Consider the following 13646-nt stretch of genomic DNA (forward strand, 5'->3'; position numbering starts at 1 on the left):
TGTGTGTGTGTGTGTGTGTGTGTGTGTGTGTGTGTGTGTGTGTGTGTGTGTGTGTGTGTGTGTGTGTGTGTGTGTGTGTGTGTGTGTGTGTGTGTGTGTGTGTGTGTGTGTGTGTGTGTGTGTGTGTGTGTGTGTGTGTGTGTGTGTGTGTGTGTGTGTGTGTGTGTGTGTGTGTGTGTGTCATGTTTTCAGCCTCATTGGATTTATGTCCGCTTGAGTTGGGGTTAATTTTCTTCAGGTAAACATTGGCAGTGGTGCAAATGCACACAGACACACTGACTGGGCTCAATAGATGTGTGAAGGAGCAGCAGGTGTGTGTAAACACAGCCTCATCTGTGTACCATATGGCCAATCTCCCGTGACCTGAACAGTTTTTCTTGCGGTTTCATGACTCGATGAGGATAACACAAATGAGGAAATGTCTATATATTGTACTGGGTTTCCCTTAAGAATATTTACCGTACAAGTTTGTCATTTAAGGTCGGACTTTTCAGACCACAGGAGTGACTGCTTGGCATGTGCTGTATGACAACATGACCCATGATCCATCGGAGGTGAGTGTGGGCGGGACATTCAGGGCATGTGCTCAATGTGTGACTCCACTTCCTTATTTATCTCAACTCCACGGTTTCATATCCTCTTTTGAATGACAGACAGTAGTGATGGGTTTTTACAGTCTCTCTTTTCTCGGTAAGAATGGCGGCTGGGCTGCATGTTAGAGCTCATGATACAAAACAGCTGCCCTGTGTGTATGTTTGGACAACAGGACTGTTAGTGTTAACTGCAGGGGTCTGTAGTTGTGACTCCCCGTGGCTTAAGCTCTCTCAGAGGCCTTGTGCAGATTTCAAGGGGTTATACATTTCTCACCTAACAGAGAAATTCAGCTCAGCTTTGCTTTTAAGAAAAGTTAAGACTTCCTGTTCCCACACTTAGATTATAAAAACATTGTAACAAAGTGCTTCCTGAACAAGTTGTCAAATCTCATTGTAATTATCTTGAGTGCTATTTACCATTTAAAAAAAAATGAACACATAGAGACATTTGAAGCAATCTCACTTGTTGTCCTTGCAGATTCACTTCTTTCAAGAAACTGTGTTCAATAAGTTTTGTAAAATGTCTTGAAATAGTTTGATTTTGGTTTGTGAAAAAAAAGAAAGAATTTAATGCTAAAACAGCACTGTATGTTTTCTATATGAATGTCTTCTCTGCTTGTATTGAATACTTACACATGTTACTGCTTTGTTCATTGATCATCAGTGTGCTGCAACTGAACATTCTTTAACTCTAATATGAACACTGCAGCTCCCTTTATAGTATGCCCTCCGGGCTCCTTAGACAGGTTTTTCTCTTGCTTTGTTTTCTGGTATTCATCCCATTGCCAGTGGCCTTAGACTTCTGATAATAACAGAAGGGCTGTTTCTTTTTGTTTTGATCAAAATTCAGTTCTTTAACAAAATAATCTATAATGACAAAGTTAGATGTTAGTGATGACTCATGACTGTGCTAATATACTCATTAACACATCTGCCTTTGATTTGGCACCTCTCGGTTGAGATGGACAATGTCCTTCTTGCTTGTAGCTTTATATGGCTCTCCGTTTTATACCCGTTTCCTTTTGTTCATCCTGACGGATACAATATTTCCTCCCACTTTGTGTAATGATACTTTTTATTTTTTTGTTCGTTCACAAACATTTCCTCTGTTGTAATATTGTTTAACTGGCAGTAACTTGCAGACAGTGATTTTAAAACTCTCGTATTAGATAAATATATCGGCCTGGGTTTAGGGGAAAAAATCGGATCCGAAACAACTTATACTTTTTAGGCAATAATTTTATTATGTTTTCTTCTTACAGACATAATTGAAGCTGGAAAACCCCTATTTTGTAACTGCTTTATAATTAAAAAAGGAAGTAGAAGTAGAATGTTACCATTTGCAATTTCAAAATCCTAATCTGCTGCTATTACCCATTACTCATAGGACATCTGACATATATCAGGCTGTCTGTGGTAGAGTTGGCATGATATCAGAATGTTTTAATGTTCATATGATAGCACTGAAAATCAAGCCATATATTGATACTTGTTTGGATATGATGGTAACAAAAATAGAAGTCTTATAGGCACTTGGGATGGGTACCATTACTCGAGTGAGTACTACTCGCGCACCTGTTTATGCGTTGTTCAAGGCTACAGTACTTTAACTCCGTTAGTGTTACATGCACCACGTCAGCCGTGATCAGGAAAAGCGATGTCTGCAAGTACATTGACAAAAAAGAGGACGATAATGTGCAGATATGTGGCTTTAAACGTGCATATCTAAGAAATACTAGTTCAGTGCTTAACTACATGCACTTAAACTTAGGAAGAAACTAGCAGAGACAACAGTCTCACATTACAGTCTCACATTACAGCTTGCACATTTTCATGTGCAAGCCCCTTTAGTACTCAGTTTGGAGAAGATTAGCCTGTTGATAATGAAAACAGTGACTGGAAATATGCTATTTTTTGTTTTGTGGAGAGAGAAGACTTTTGTGAGCTGATGGCGTGTGTTGATCCAGAGTACAACCATCACCGATAACAACAACAACTAGAGTGGAAAAGATGCGCAGTATATGGAAAGCAGAGCAGAATTGATGGCTGATTTGTAACATGTGGACAAAGTGTGTGTTATCACAGGCTCATTGACAGCTCTCACCACACAGCCATCATGTTACCATCACGTCATTTCAATCAGAACGGGGATATGAAAACCACTTTCCTGCAGACACGCACAGCCCAGAACACATAGCAGACCGCCTCAAAGCAGCTGCCGAGGAGCGGGGCGTGTTGGGGAAAGGGTGTTGTTCTACAATTCACTTAGCAGACGCTTTTATCTAAAGAGACGTACATCAGAGAGTAAGTACAACACAAGCAAGGATCTAGAAAAAAAGGAACAATGTCAGTAAGAGCAAACGATCAGCTTTGAGTCTGATTGGACACACAGGTGCTGACAGGAAGTGACCAGAGGCAAAGCACAACATTGAGGACAGTTCTTGAGAGCTCTAATCAGTATAGAAACCATCTTATAAGTCATCGTTATCAAATAAAAACCATCGTCATTACCATCATCATCATCAATAATATGGAGACCATCATCATTAAGTGAAGTTAGTAAGTATTTATGAAAGAGCTGGGTTGTTGACTGAAGAACTGTAGTTTTTTTTTCAAAGTTAAGTACTTTTTTCGATACTTTTGATCATTTAACTAACAGAGATTGTGTTCTAAAACGTGTTGCATCGAAGAGTATGGAAAGATATCTTAATATCAGAAATGTTGACAACCATAGTCTAAGATAACGGAACAGCTGAAGTAATGAAAGGATATTGGCTCCTTTATCTGCAGCAGGCACTCTTCTCATTTTGAAAGGCTTCTTATCGCCTGGGATTAGTTACGCTAAAAACAATCCTATTTCAGGTGCAGAGTTGTTCACTACCCACATTTATTGACATGTGTTGGATAATCTCTTCCTCTTCTCTGTTAGTGTTTGTTAAAGTCTGTGGCAGAACATTCTGTCGGGGACATTTAGTGATGTGCTGTTATGGCTGATTGTGTGTCTTTGTGTAAAGACACATCACTTCTTTGTTTGCCATTATTTGGTCACACAAGAAATTGATACTTACGTGACACACACACACACATACATACATACATACATACATACATACATACACCTTATCTTATTGATTATCACCTTCTGTACCCCTCCTTGAACTTCTCTTGTGTTTTCAATTGTCTTTTTTTTTCTTCTCTTTCTTCTCTCTCTCACTCTCTCTCTCTCTCTCTCTTTGAGAAGTTAAAAGGCTCTGGTGCGACTGAATTCTTTTAATGCTAATTCGTTTTTAACTTTTCTAGTCGTTATAGAATGAAAGTAGGAAAAAGGGAGTTGGAGAGAGAGAGAGAGAGGGACGTATGAAATGGTGGTGAGAGGGAGTGGAAAATCTTACAGAAAATCTGTTTTTGACTTTTCACCTCTACAGTTCACTTAATTTTTCTGTGTGTGTGCGTGCATACAGTATGTGTGTGTCTTATCTTTTAACACATCTCACAAATGCTTTCCATTCCATCGCTCCGTACATGGGGACTTTCACCCACGCAAAAGAAATGCTGTGCAGCTGGTTGGCTGGTTAATACTCTACTCCCTCTCTATGGAACACTCACACTCTCATGGATCCACACGTTTGTTTACTCGATCAGTGTTAATAATGGTAACCTCCCTTTACATAGGTTCAGTGGCAATAAACATCAAGTAGCTCTGCACATTGTGACTGTCCATATAATGCTACAACTATCCACTGTTTGTTTTCCTGTTTGTAAATTGACTGCCTTCACAGCAGTTAGCTTAAGACAAGTTTTATTTATTTAGATATGTAAGCTTAAGTATGCATATACATTACAAAGATCCATTGAATACAATTAATATTTCTTTGAAGTTAATGTCACTGTGATACATATTGTTAAACCACAGAGTCAGGCTGAATGTTTCTGGTCACCTCAGGCCATATGCTGTCACATTATCAGTATGAGGAAGTCTTTTTCTTATAAGCCATAAACATTTATTAGAAATCAGGTTCTTGACGTGTGTACATTTTAAACAGGTGGATGCTTATTTGTGTGGACAAGAATTGTTTAAACTTCAAAAGAATTCCATAAATATACTCGATATTTAAGCCATTAAAAGCATCTTTATACGTTTACTTAACTGGGCTGCATCATATTCTTTGGATACGTAGTACTGATGTGACACAGATATATATCATAAGAACAAAATGTTTAAATGGTTGAAATGTAAAACCATTGCCTGGTACTCTGGCTTTAACTAGCTGGGGATATTGCCAGCATTGTTTGTCCTACTTAACAGGAAGATAGCCCGGAGTTAGCATCGCTTCTTCAGACTGCATCTCGGCATATCAACACAGTCGTTCAACGCTTCCAACAGAGCTATAGATTGTCTTGAATATTGTATTTGTTTGCTATATCTTTGCAACTACAACAGCTGAGGGAGTTTAAACACCACACTTGCCTGACTGACAAGTGGAAGAGGGTCCTGGGTGGTGTGTTTGTGTGCGTGAATGTCCGTGTTTGGGTCCTACCTCCTCCAAATAGGCCATTGTCAAAAAAAATACAAGGCTTTCTTGGTCAATGGTTTCCCCTCCTACACAGAGCCTTCATGATTGGTTAGACTTTACAGGAATGCAGATTTCCCAGCCAATAAGCTGTGGTCCTAGGGGGGGTCCTGCCCCTGGACAAAAATAGCCCAGTAAATACACTGCGGGCACTATGAGAAGTGGAGCTGGCCCAATGTTGAATGCTTTGTGTACAAACAAGGGATGCTTGTGAGCTGGGTGCTGCTGAACCATGCTGGCCTGTGTTCTCCTCTGTTGTGATAGGCACAACTTGCTTTGTGGCACTTTGATACCGCTGTTTGTGTTTCTGTATCCAGAGATAAAGGGGGAAAATGGGAGCGTTTAAAACCATACTTACAGTCAGGTTGCATAAAGGGATGTAAGAAAGACCTCAGTCAGACAGATTTCATTACCAATACAGCACATCCAAATTAGGGCCCGACCGATTGAAAAAATATGAACGATATATCTGCCCTTTTCTTTCTCATATCCATGTTTGATCTGTAGAGATAGATGTAGATATACACATTGCGTTGATCCCTCAAATGTAGTTATCAAACACTTCTGGAAATATAATAAGGCCAGATGGTCACTCAACTGGAAAGTAACTGTGTTTGTACATTCATCACCACTATGTAGAGTTTGATGCTTTTTATAATCCATATCGACTCTTGACAGCCAGAAAGTTAACTGCTAGTGTAATACAATTGTTCTCAAATTAATAAATGTTGTAATATCGATGCATATCTGTGTTAAAATTAGCCGATAAAGATAGTCACTGGATATGCTTATATCGGCCGACATTATCGGCTGGTCGATTAATCGGCCATGATCTAATCCAAATACATATCCCTCACAGAGCATCCATCAATCAATTGCTGAACATAATGGACATTATGCATGTGACCTTTAGAGGTGGGAAAAAGAAATGGGTTCACTAAATGATCTGGATTTATTGGACCTAGGATCGATAATCGTGACATTATATCGATGTAGAGGAAAACAGCCACTGTGGGCGAAGAGAAGCTTGAAGAGAAAAAAACAGATAATGCAAGTGTTGTTTTCTCAAAAGCTCTGATTCTTCTAGGTTATTAATGAAGCTATAACTCTTTCATCCCCATATGTACTCTGAACTGATTTAATAAAGTTTTAGTTAATGGGGAAATTTGCCATTTGTTGTTTCATCCTAACAGACAGAACTTAACCAGTGGAGAGTTGTTGTCATGTCTGTAAGCGTTCAGTTTCATACCACGGTCTCCTCTCCATAAGCAAGTAGGGTAGACTTTTAATTAGCTTATGAGCCAACTTAATGAACATTCAGGTTTTTCTAGGAAATAACTAATAAAATCTGTTGCCATCCACATTTAGAAGGTTGCGGTGTTTGTATCCAGAAAAAGCAGGTATTTGTTTGAGGTTAGTGAATGTGCTTGTAGTAGAGTGCTGCTGAGGTGATCATTGATGAATATTAACCTGCACACTAAGTAAGTCCATTTATCTTTTTGCAGAGCTGTTTCCCAATGAAGAGAGAGTGAAATCCTCTGGATAGAAGGCAGCTGCTGCTCACAGCATCTTTTTCACTGAAACATCTCAGCCAATCATATACTAGATCGGGCAAGAATCATAGCAGGTAACAAAAACAACAGATGCTAGTCAGATGATCATCAGAGAGAAAGTGAACTTTTGGGAACAGACTTTGATAGATAGTATGAAAAACAAATGAATGATCAAAAAAGGAAAGACTGACTGACATGTGATGTGAATTGTTTCAGGAAATATTACCCATGATATTCTACTCTCTCTCCTGTTACACAATTTGACTTGTATTTTTGTTTAAAAAGGAGAAGAAAATTAGTAGTACATCGCAACACTTCAGGATCTCAGTACAAATCCAACTGGCACCCGAGAATCCTGATAAAATTCAAACAGCACAGATTAAGCACAGAAGCACAGCCCTGCTTTAAAATGTGATAAACCGGGAGCCTTACCGATTTCAAACTTTAACTAAGCTTTACTGAGAAGGCTTTAGTCTCTCTAATAAGCAAACATTGCAGATTTCTTTGAAAGAAAGTAGTTTGTCCTCTGAAACTTTGATCAAACTAGTCCTTGAAAACAAGCATCTTCCTTTTCTGTACCTGTATATGTGCAGCATTTTTTACATATTTTAAAGTGAAAATACTGGCCGTTTATTCATCATCTCATCATTAGAAAGCTCTTTCTAACGCTTCGTTCAGCAAGTAGTCATCAACCAAACTTCTGTGGCTAATGATGTCTGTGTTTCTGTGGTCAGCAGGTGTGAATATCTTCCTGATCAAAGTGTTTTAATTGCTTTGCACTGTGCATACACATGAAGGACAGAAGAGGGAAGGGGGGGGGGGGGGGGGGGTTCAGGACGTGACTATTGTTTCTAATAAACACATCGTACTGCTTCTTTTCAAAGGAAGTGTATTTGTATATGGACTCACTTGACTGTCACAGGACTTGAACAGAACTGACACCCACTCAGAAGTAAACATACTCGTGTAGCTCATCATGGGCTGCAGTCGAGTATTTGCACTTTCAGCAGTTCTCATTAAAAGAATGTTGAAACCATATGAGGTGGAACTAGCCCACTTTTGGAATTGGTGATTCTCTGATTTATAGATGTTACTGACTGTGCTAGCTGAATATATTCAAGTCGGCTGTGTGTTTGGTCCATCTTAAATAGACATGCTCAAGTTGTTGGGAAGATCTTTTTGCCTTGGATTTATAACAGTTCTTCTAGACCGCATAGTCTAAAATATTGATCTTTAACTTAAAGGCTTTATATATGAAACCAAAACAACTCACGGTGCATTGTTGTGTTAGCATGCTACACTGCATGTAAATTTACCTGAAATGAGCGTGATCTAGAAACACAGTTAAGCAGTGAGTACAGTATGTTATTCTTCTTTTCTCTAGTCCCTCAATTAAACAACTTTTATACACAAGGGGAGGAGTCAGCCGGCCGTCTGGGCGATGTGAACAAAGTGAAGATAGGACTCTGAAAACATCACAGACAGTGGGACTCAGGTGTTACACCCATTGTAGACAGTCATGACTCACAGAGTTATTTTTAAGGATATACTTGATTTCTATTACAAAAATCACGTATAAAGCCTTTAAAGGAAAGGTTGTCCATGTTGTGTAACATTTCCATCAGCTGTGATTCTGACCAACGTGATCATTCCACCTCTGCATATTTCTCCGAATGAATCAGTTTTTCATTCTTATCAATGTGTACACCCATTTGATATTCTCTTACATATGCTGTGACAATAACTTTCAGTAAATGGGTTGGTAACAAATAGTTTTGTGACAACTAATACCGACTAGAAACTGGTTTGTGTGAGTAAATATAAAGTCATGAAACTCCCGAACTCTAATCTTTGCAGTCTCATATCCGTCTAAGGCTGTTGTGGGCTTTATTGTGGTAGAGTGTGGGAGTTCTTTTAAAGAAGTAAAATATGCTGATTCACCATTATATAGCCCATGAAAACACAAACACAATGACCCTGCAGAAGAAAAAAGGAACGACTTTGAGGGTTTTATGGGTGTCTCTGCACGCACACGTGTAGGTGTTGCTGTATGTAAATATTGAACACGGCTTAAGGAAGGAGGCCGGGCTGGGGGGTGGAGTTCAGCATTAGAGCAAAAAGAGAGAGGAAGAAGAGTTTAGTGGACACAGGGCTCTCGTTGTTGCTTCACCAGACTACCACAGTCAGGCTGGTTTAGGGGGAGGAGGAGAAGGAGGAATAGGAAGCTGGGCTGGAACTTAAGAGAGAGAGGGAGGAAGGTGACTAAAAGTGACTGTCACTCAGCCTACTGTAACTCGCCCGGTGGAGGGAGGAGTGGCATCACAACCAGTGAACCGGCATATGAATGCACTCGTTTGTCGAGCTCCGCCAGCGAAACCACCGTCTGTGCCTGACTGTCAGTGAGTGTTTGCTGTAACACGTGGACAGATAGATTTTTCTTTTGGATGCAATATGTTGTCTTTGGGATAGTTGGGAGAGTTTCTGGTAAGTAATGCAATACATGTATCAGCCTCATTGTTTTGAAGATTTTGTGTTTTAATCAGAATATGTATGAACAGAGTTTGTGCTTTTTCTTTGAAACGTGTGTGTATATGCAGTAGCGACCAAGAGAAGCAGCATTGATTAAACCATTGTTACATGTTGAGTTTCGACCTTTGCAAACACAGAAATAGCATCGAGCGCTGCATTGTAAAGCAATGTAGTGATTGTTCGTTATGTGCAACTCAGTGGACGCATACCACCACAGAGATGGTACTGATTGTGTGGCAGACTGCTGAGGAGATAATGAAAGCTACTTTATTTAACAGTGTTCTCATATTAAAGAAAACTGAACACAGAAGAGTTTCAGATCGACAGTATGAGGTTGCTCCTCCTTTTTAGAAGTTGTTCTTACTACACCTAGACCCCAGCAGGTTGACTGTGTATCCCCTGATCTCTGTTAACCAACGAGCATGTGTTCCTGTTATAGCATTCTCTATATTTGACGTCTGTCTACCACATGGTCTTGTATACTAGCTTGGTCATTCAGATAATAGCATTACTGACTTCAGAATGGATGTTTACTTGACTTTTAACTGTTGAAGTGAATCAGGGTACAATATCAAAACATCGCAAGCAAAGCGTTTAGTCCTGTTGTATGACAAACAGTTTCTGTTCTTTCCATGGGCTTACTGCAAAGGAAGTTGCTTCAACTCTGACAAAACTAAGGAGTTGTGAAAACTGATGGGGTGGGGGGTGGAAAGGGAAGTGATGCATTGTGGTTATAAATGATGATGTTGGTTTATTGTCTCTTCTGTATCTTAAATGTGTCACGCTGTGATTAATACTGCTCCTACTCAGGGCGTCAAAAAAAAGTGACATTTGGGTGTGTCGATACGAGTCTGAAATTTGAAAAAATGGCAGAGGAGATACTTGCACACCAATTCTACTGGGCTAAGAAAAACAAAAAATGTATAGACAGATGTCTATATCTGCTCTGGGAACGTTTGCTGCTGTTTTTATTCACCTTTATGCACTGTGAGCACCTTTTTTTTGTTTTGACCTCTCCTGACTAATTTACAAAGACTACTTTTGCATTTATGGCATGCTGTGATTAGAAATGACCGAAAGTGTGTTTGGGAGATAACCTATTGTTGACCTTTCACATCAGTCTCTTCTTTGTGTAGCACAGGCACCTGGGTAAAGTAATACTGAGCGGGCAGATTTACTGCGGACAAGGGTCTTTCTTGGTCAGCTATATATAGATGGTGTTTAGAGGGTGATAGGCATTGTGATTCACACTCAATGTTGATGAGTTGCTGTGATTCATTTATCCAGACGACCTTCAGGAAGCTGGTTACCAGGCAGAAAAGTTACACGTTCTTATGTTAGTTCACACCAAATGACTTCTCAGAAATACAGGGGAGAGTTAATTTATTTACCCAAAGTTAACTCACAGTCTTAAGACACTGAGCATTTTGCAGCAGTTGACAAGCATCCGACTCTTTACTGTCGCCATTGCAGAATGTTTATAGAAGAAAGAGGGTGCAGTGTGTTAGGCTTTTGAACAAGTGCACAACTTGTCGTCTTTGTGTTGTAGAAATCCTCTTCAGGAAAAATGCTTGAACCTCCGATAAGTGATGGGCAAGAACCTTAAAGGCTTTATATGTGATTTTTTTGATCCAGCAGATGTCGCCCTTGAGCGCCAGCATGAAACCAAAACAACTCATGCTGCATTGTTGTGTTAGCATGCTAATGCTAGCGATCTTTATTATGCTCGTATCTTCACACTGCATGTAAATTTACCTGAAATGAGCGTGATCTAGAAACACAGTTAAGCAGTGAGTACAGTGTGTTATTCTTCTTTTCTCTAGTCCCTCAATTAAACAACTTTTATACGTGAGGGGAGGAGTCAGCCGGCCGTCCGGGCGATGTAAACAAAGTGAAGATAGGACTCTGAAAACTCTGAAAACATCACAGACAGTGGGACTCAGGTGTTACACCCATTGTAGACAGTCATGACTCACAGAGTTATTTTCAGAGGATATACTTGATTTCTATTACATTCAAGTGTGAAAAATCACATAGAAAGACTTTAAGATAACGAGCTGCATAAAATGTACTTTATGAATGAAAAAACAACTCAATCAAAGGTGTCCTGCAGCAGGAATGTAGAAATAATCCTAAGAACACTTCTCAACAATATCCTCTAATCACATCCTTCAGTGCGTGATTGTCTAACCACGCTCTGCTATTTTGTTGCTTCCTCCATGGAAATGCTTTTTCTTGCATCTTCTTCAGCGTGTGCTGCTCACCTGCTCTTCCCCCTCTTTAACGCTACACTGCAAGCAAGTTATTCCATCTGTCTATTTCAACATTTCATAACCAAGCATATGTTTCTGTCTACTTCATCTGACTCAGCTTTTTCTTTGTTTTTTTTCTTTCATACCTGCGTCATGTTCCTTCACCCCCCTGTGCTCCATGACCTCCCCAGCAGATTGCCTTCTACTTTCTCCAGCATCCAGACATGTAGACAGGAGCCTACGCAGCAGCGTCTAATTCACCTTCTGAACTCTTTTTCCTCTCAAACAGGTAATTAAACATGTCGTACCCCTATATGTGTCTGTCTCTGTGTGAATTATACATAAAAAAATCCTCCCCTTTAGTGAGTGTGTTGCTTCTATGCATTCACGCAGCAGTCAATGGAGACTTCAGTAAAATCTTTGATGATCTAAAGCGGCACTCTTTTCTGCATACACAACCCCTGTATGTCGGACTAAATCCTTAGTATCTCTCTCTTGTAGTACAGATCTGAGGTGGTACAGAAGGGCGACACAGTAGTCCACAGTGCTTGAGAGTGATCCTTCTGTCTGTCTGCCACTCTGTTTGCATGCCCATGCATAGTCAGTGTATGCTGTCTCTGGGGTTACAGGTGTGTGTGTGTGTGTGTGTGTGTGTGTGTACTCTTTGTGTGTGAGCATTGGCGCTCCTTTAGGAATATCAATACTGTAGGTCAGTAAACATGTTGTGAAAGAGGCTTCTCAAAGTCTTGACTGTCGCCTTAAGGCACTCACACATGTAAACACCTGCCCTGTTTACATGTTTACAAGTGCAAGTCCCCCTCTAAACCCCCCCCCCCACACACACACACACACACACACACACACACATTAATATGCACCAAACAAAAACGGCACACCAAGCTCAGGGGAACAGGGTGTTCCTGAAAAGGAGAACAGAGAGCTAGAGGGGTTATTTTAGTCATTAGAGCAGGCAGACAGATAGCTGAATGCGGAAAGGGCGTGTGTGTGTGTTTGTGTGAGTGCACATGGTTCTGTGCACTGATTGAAAGGCTGGTGAAGTGCACAGTGCGGTGTCACATTCAGAACCTTTTGGTATGAACAGGAAATAGACTATGTGTTAATTGACCCCTATTGAAGTATCAATAATAGTTACCAGCGGTATAGGTTGCAAAAATGTATCTACTTATACCATTTTCAAATGAAGAATAAAGATCAGAATTATACATTTTACCAATAATAAACACTATTCTTCTTACTGTCTCTGCATTTGTCACGCTGCCCTATTTTTAATTCTGTTTTAATTTTGTTGTTCAGCTGTGACTCCAATACATTTGAATGCACACTTGCTTTGTTGTGAGAGAACATCTGTGTCTTTGTGTATGATGGCTCTGTTGGCTGTGAAAAAGGCCTTTCTTGGTGTTGCACACTCAGCTCTAAAAATACTCACTCCACAAATTAACACCACCATGGCTCTGAGCACAGGTGCCCTACACTGCCCCCAAGTGTGTGCACTTGCACGTTTGTGTCTGTTATTGTATACACACACATGTTTTATAGCAAAGCAAACAATTTAAGGTGTTATTATGGAGTGCAGAGCATGATTCATGTATTCTTTATGTTGCACACCTCGGTGTATTGTGTGATTATCGTTGTCATGCGTGTTCGTGACTAATCTGTGGCACAATCCAGAGGTGACCCCCGACCCGGTCTTCCTCCGCTCTGCATCCTCCCACTGGCTGTCAGTGTTTGAAGTGACATCACAGCATTGGACACACAATGGCTGCTGTGTGCTCTCACTGCGTCACAGATGCCTGCTTTCCCCTGTGGATGCCAGGCAATGGAAAGGCCCATGTGGAAGACCATTCTGCCTGGTAGCAGTGTGTCACCATATGATATCAGGAAGTGTGTGTGTGTGTGTGTGTGTGTGTGTGTGTGTGTGTGTGTGTGTGTGTGTGTGTGTGTGTGTGTGTGTGTGTGTGTGTGTGTGTGTGTGTGTGTGTGTGTGTGTGTGTGTGTGTGTGTGTGTGTGTGTGTGTGTGTGTGTGTGTGTGTGTGTGTGTGTGTGTGTGTGTGTGTGAAGCATGTTTCTCAGTGTAAACTATAATTTCCCCTCTGGGATTAACAAGTATGTCAAATAAAAAAATTAAA

General features: G+C 40.3%; 1 protein-coding gene across 8 annotated transcripts in view; it reads left to right on the forward strand.

Annotated features, from left to right (window-relative positions):
* The window catches only part of tfeb (transcription factor EB), a 35910-nt gene that overhangs the window by 3968 nt on the left and 18296 nt on the right, over positions 1–13646 (forward strand). Inside the window, exons 1-2 of one of the 8 annotated variants that reach the window (XM_065954546.1) lie at positions 8878–9201; positions 11693–11787. The exons of 1 other annotated variant lie outside the window; for it this stretch is intronic. The gene's annotated coding sequence lies outside the window, so the exon portion shown is untranslated. Of the gene's footprint in view, positions 1–8877; positions 9202–11689; positions 11788–13646 lie in introns of those variants that run through there. 6 more of the 8 variants (XM_065954540.1, XM_065954547.1, XM_020634326.3 and 3 more) reach the window with 6 other exon arrangements.

This window comes from Labrus bergylta, chromosome 5 (genome assembly GCF_963930695.1).
Source record: "Labrus bergylta chromosome 5, fLabBer1.1, whole genome shotgun sequence".
Classification (NCBI taxonomy): Eukaryota; Metazoa; Chordata; class Actinopteri; order Labriformes; family Labridae; genus Labrus; species Labrus bergylta.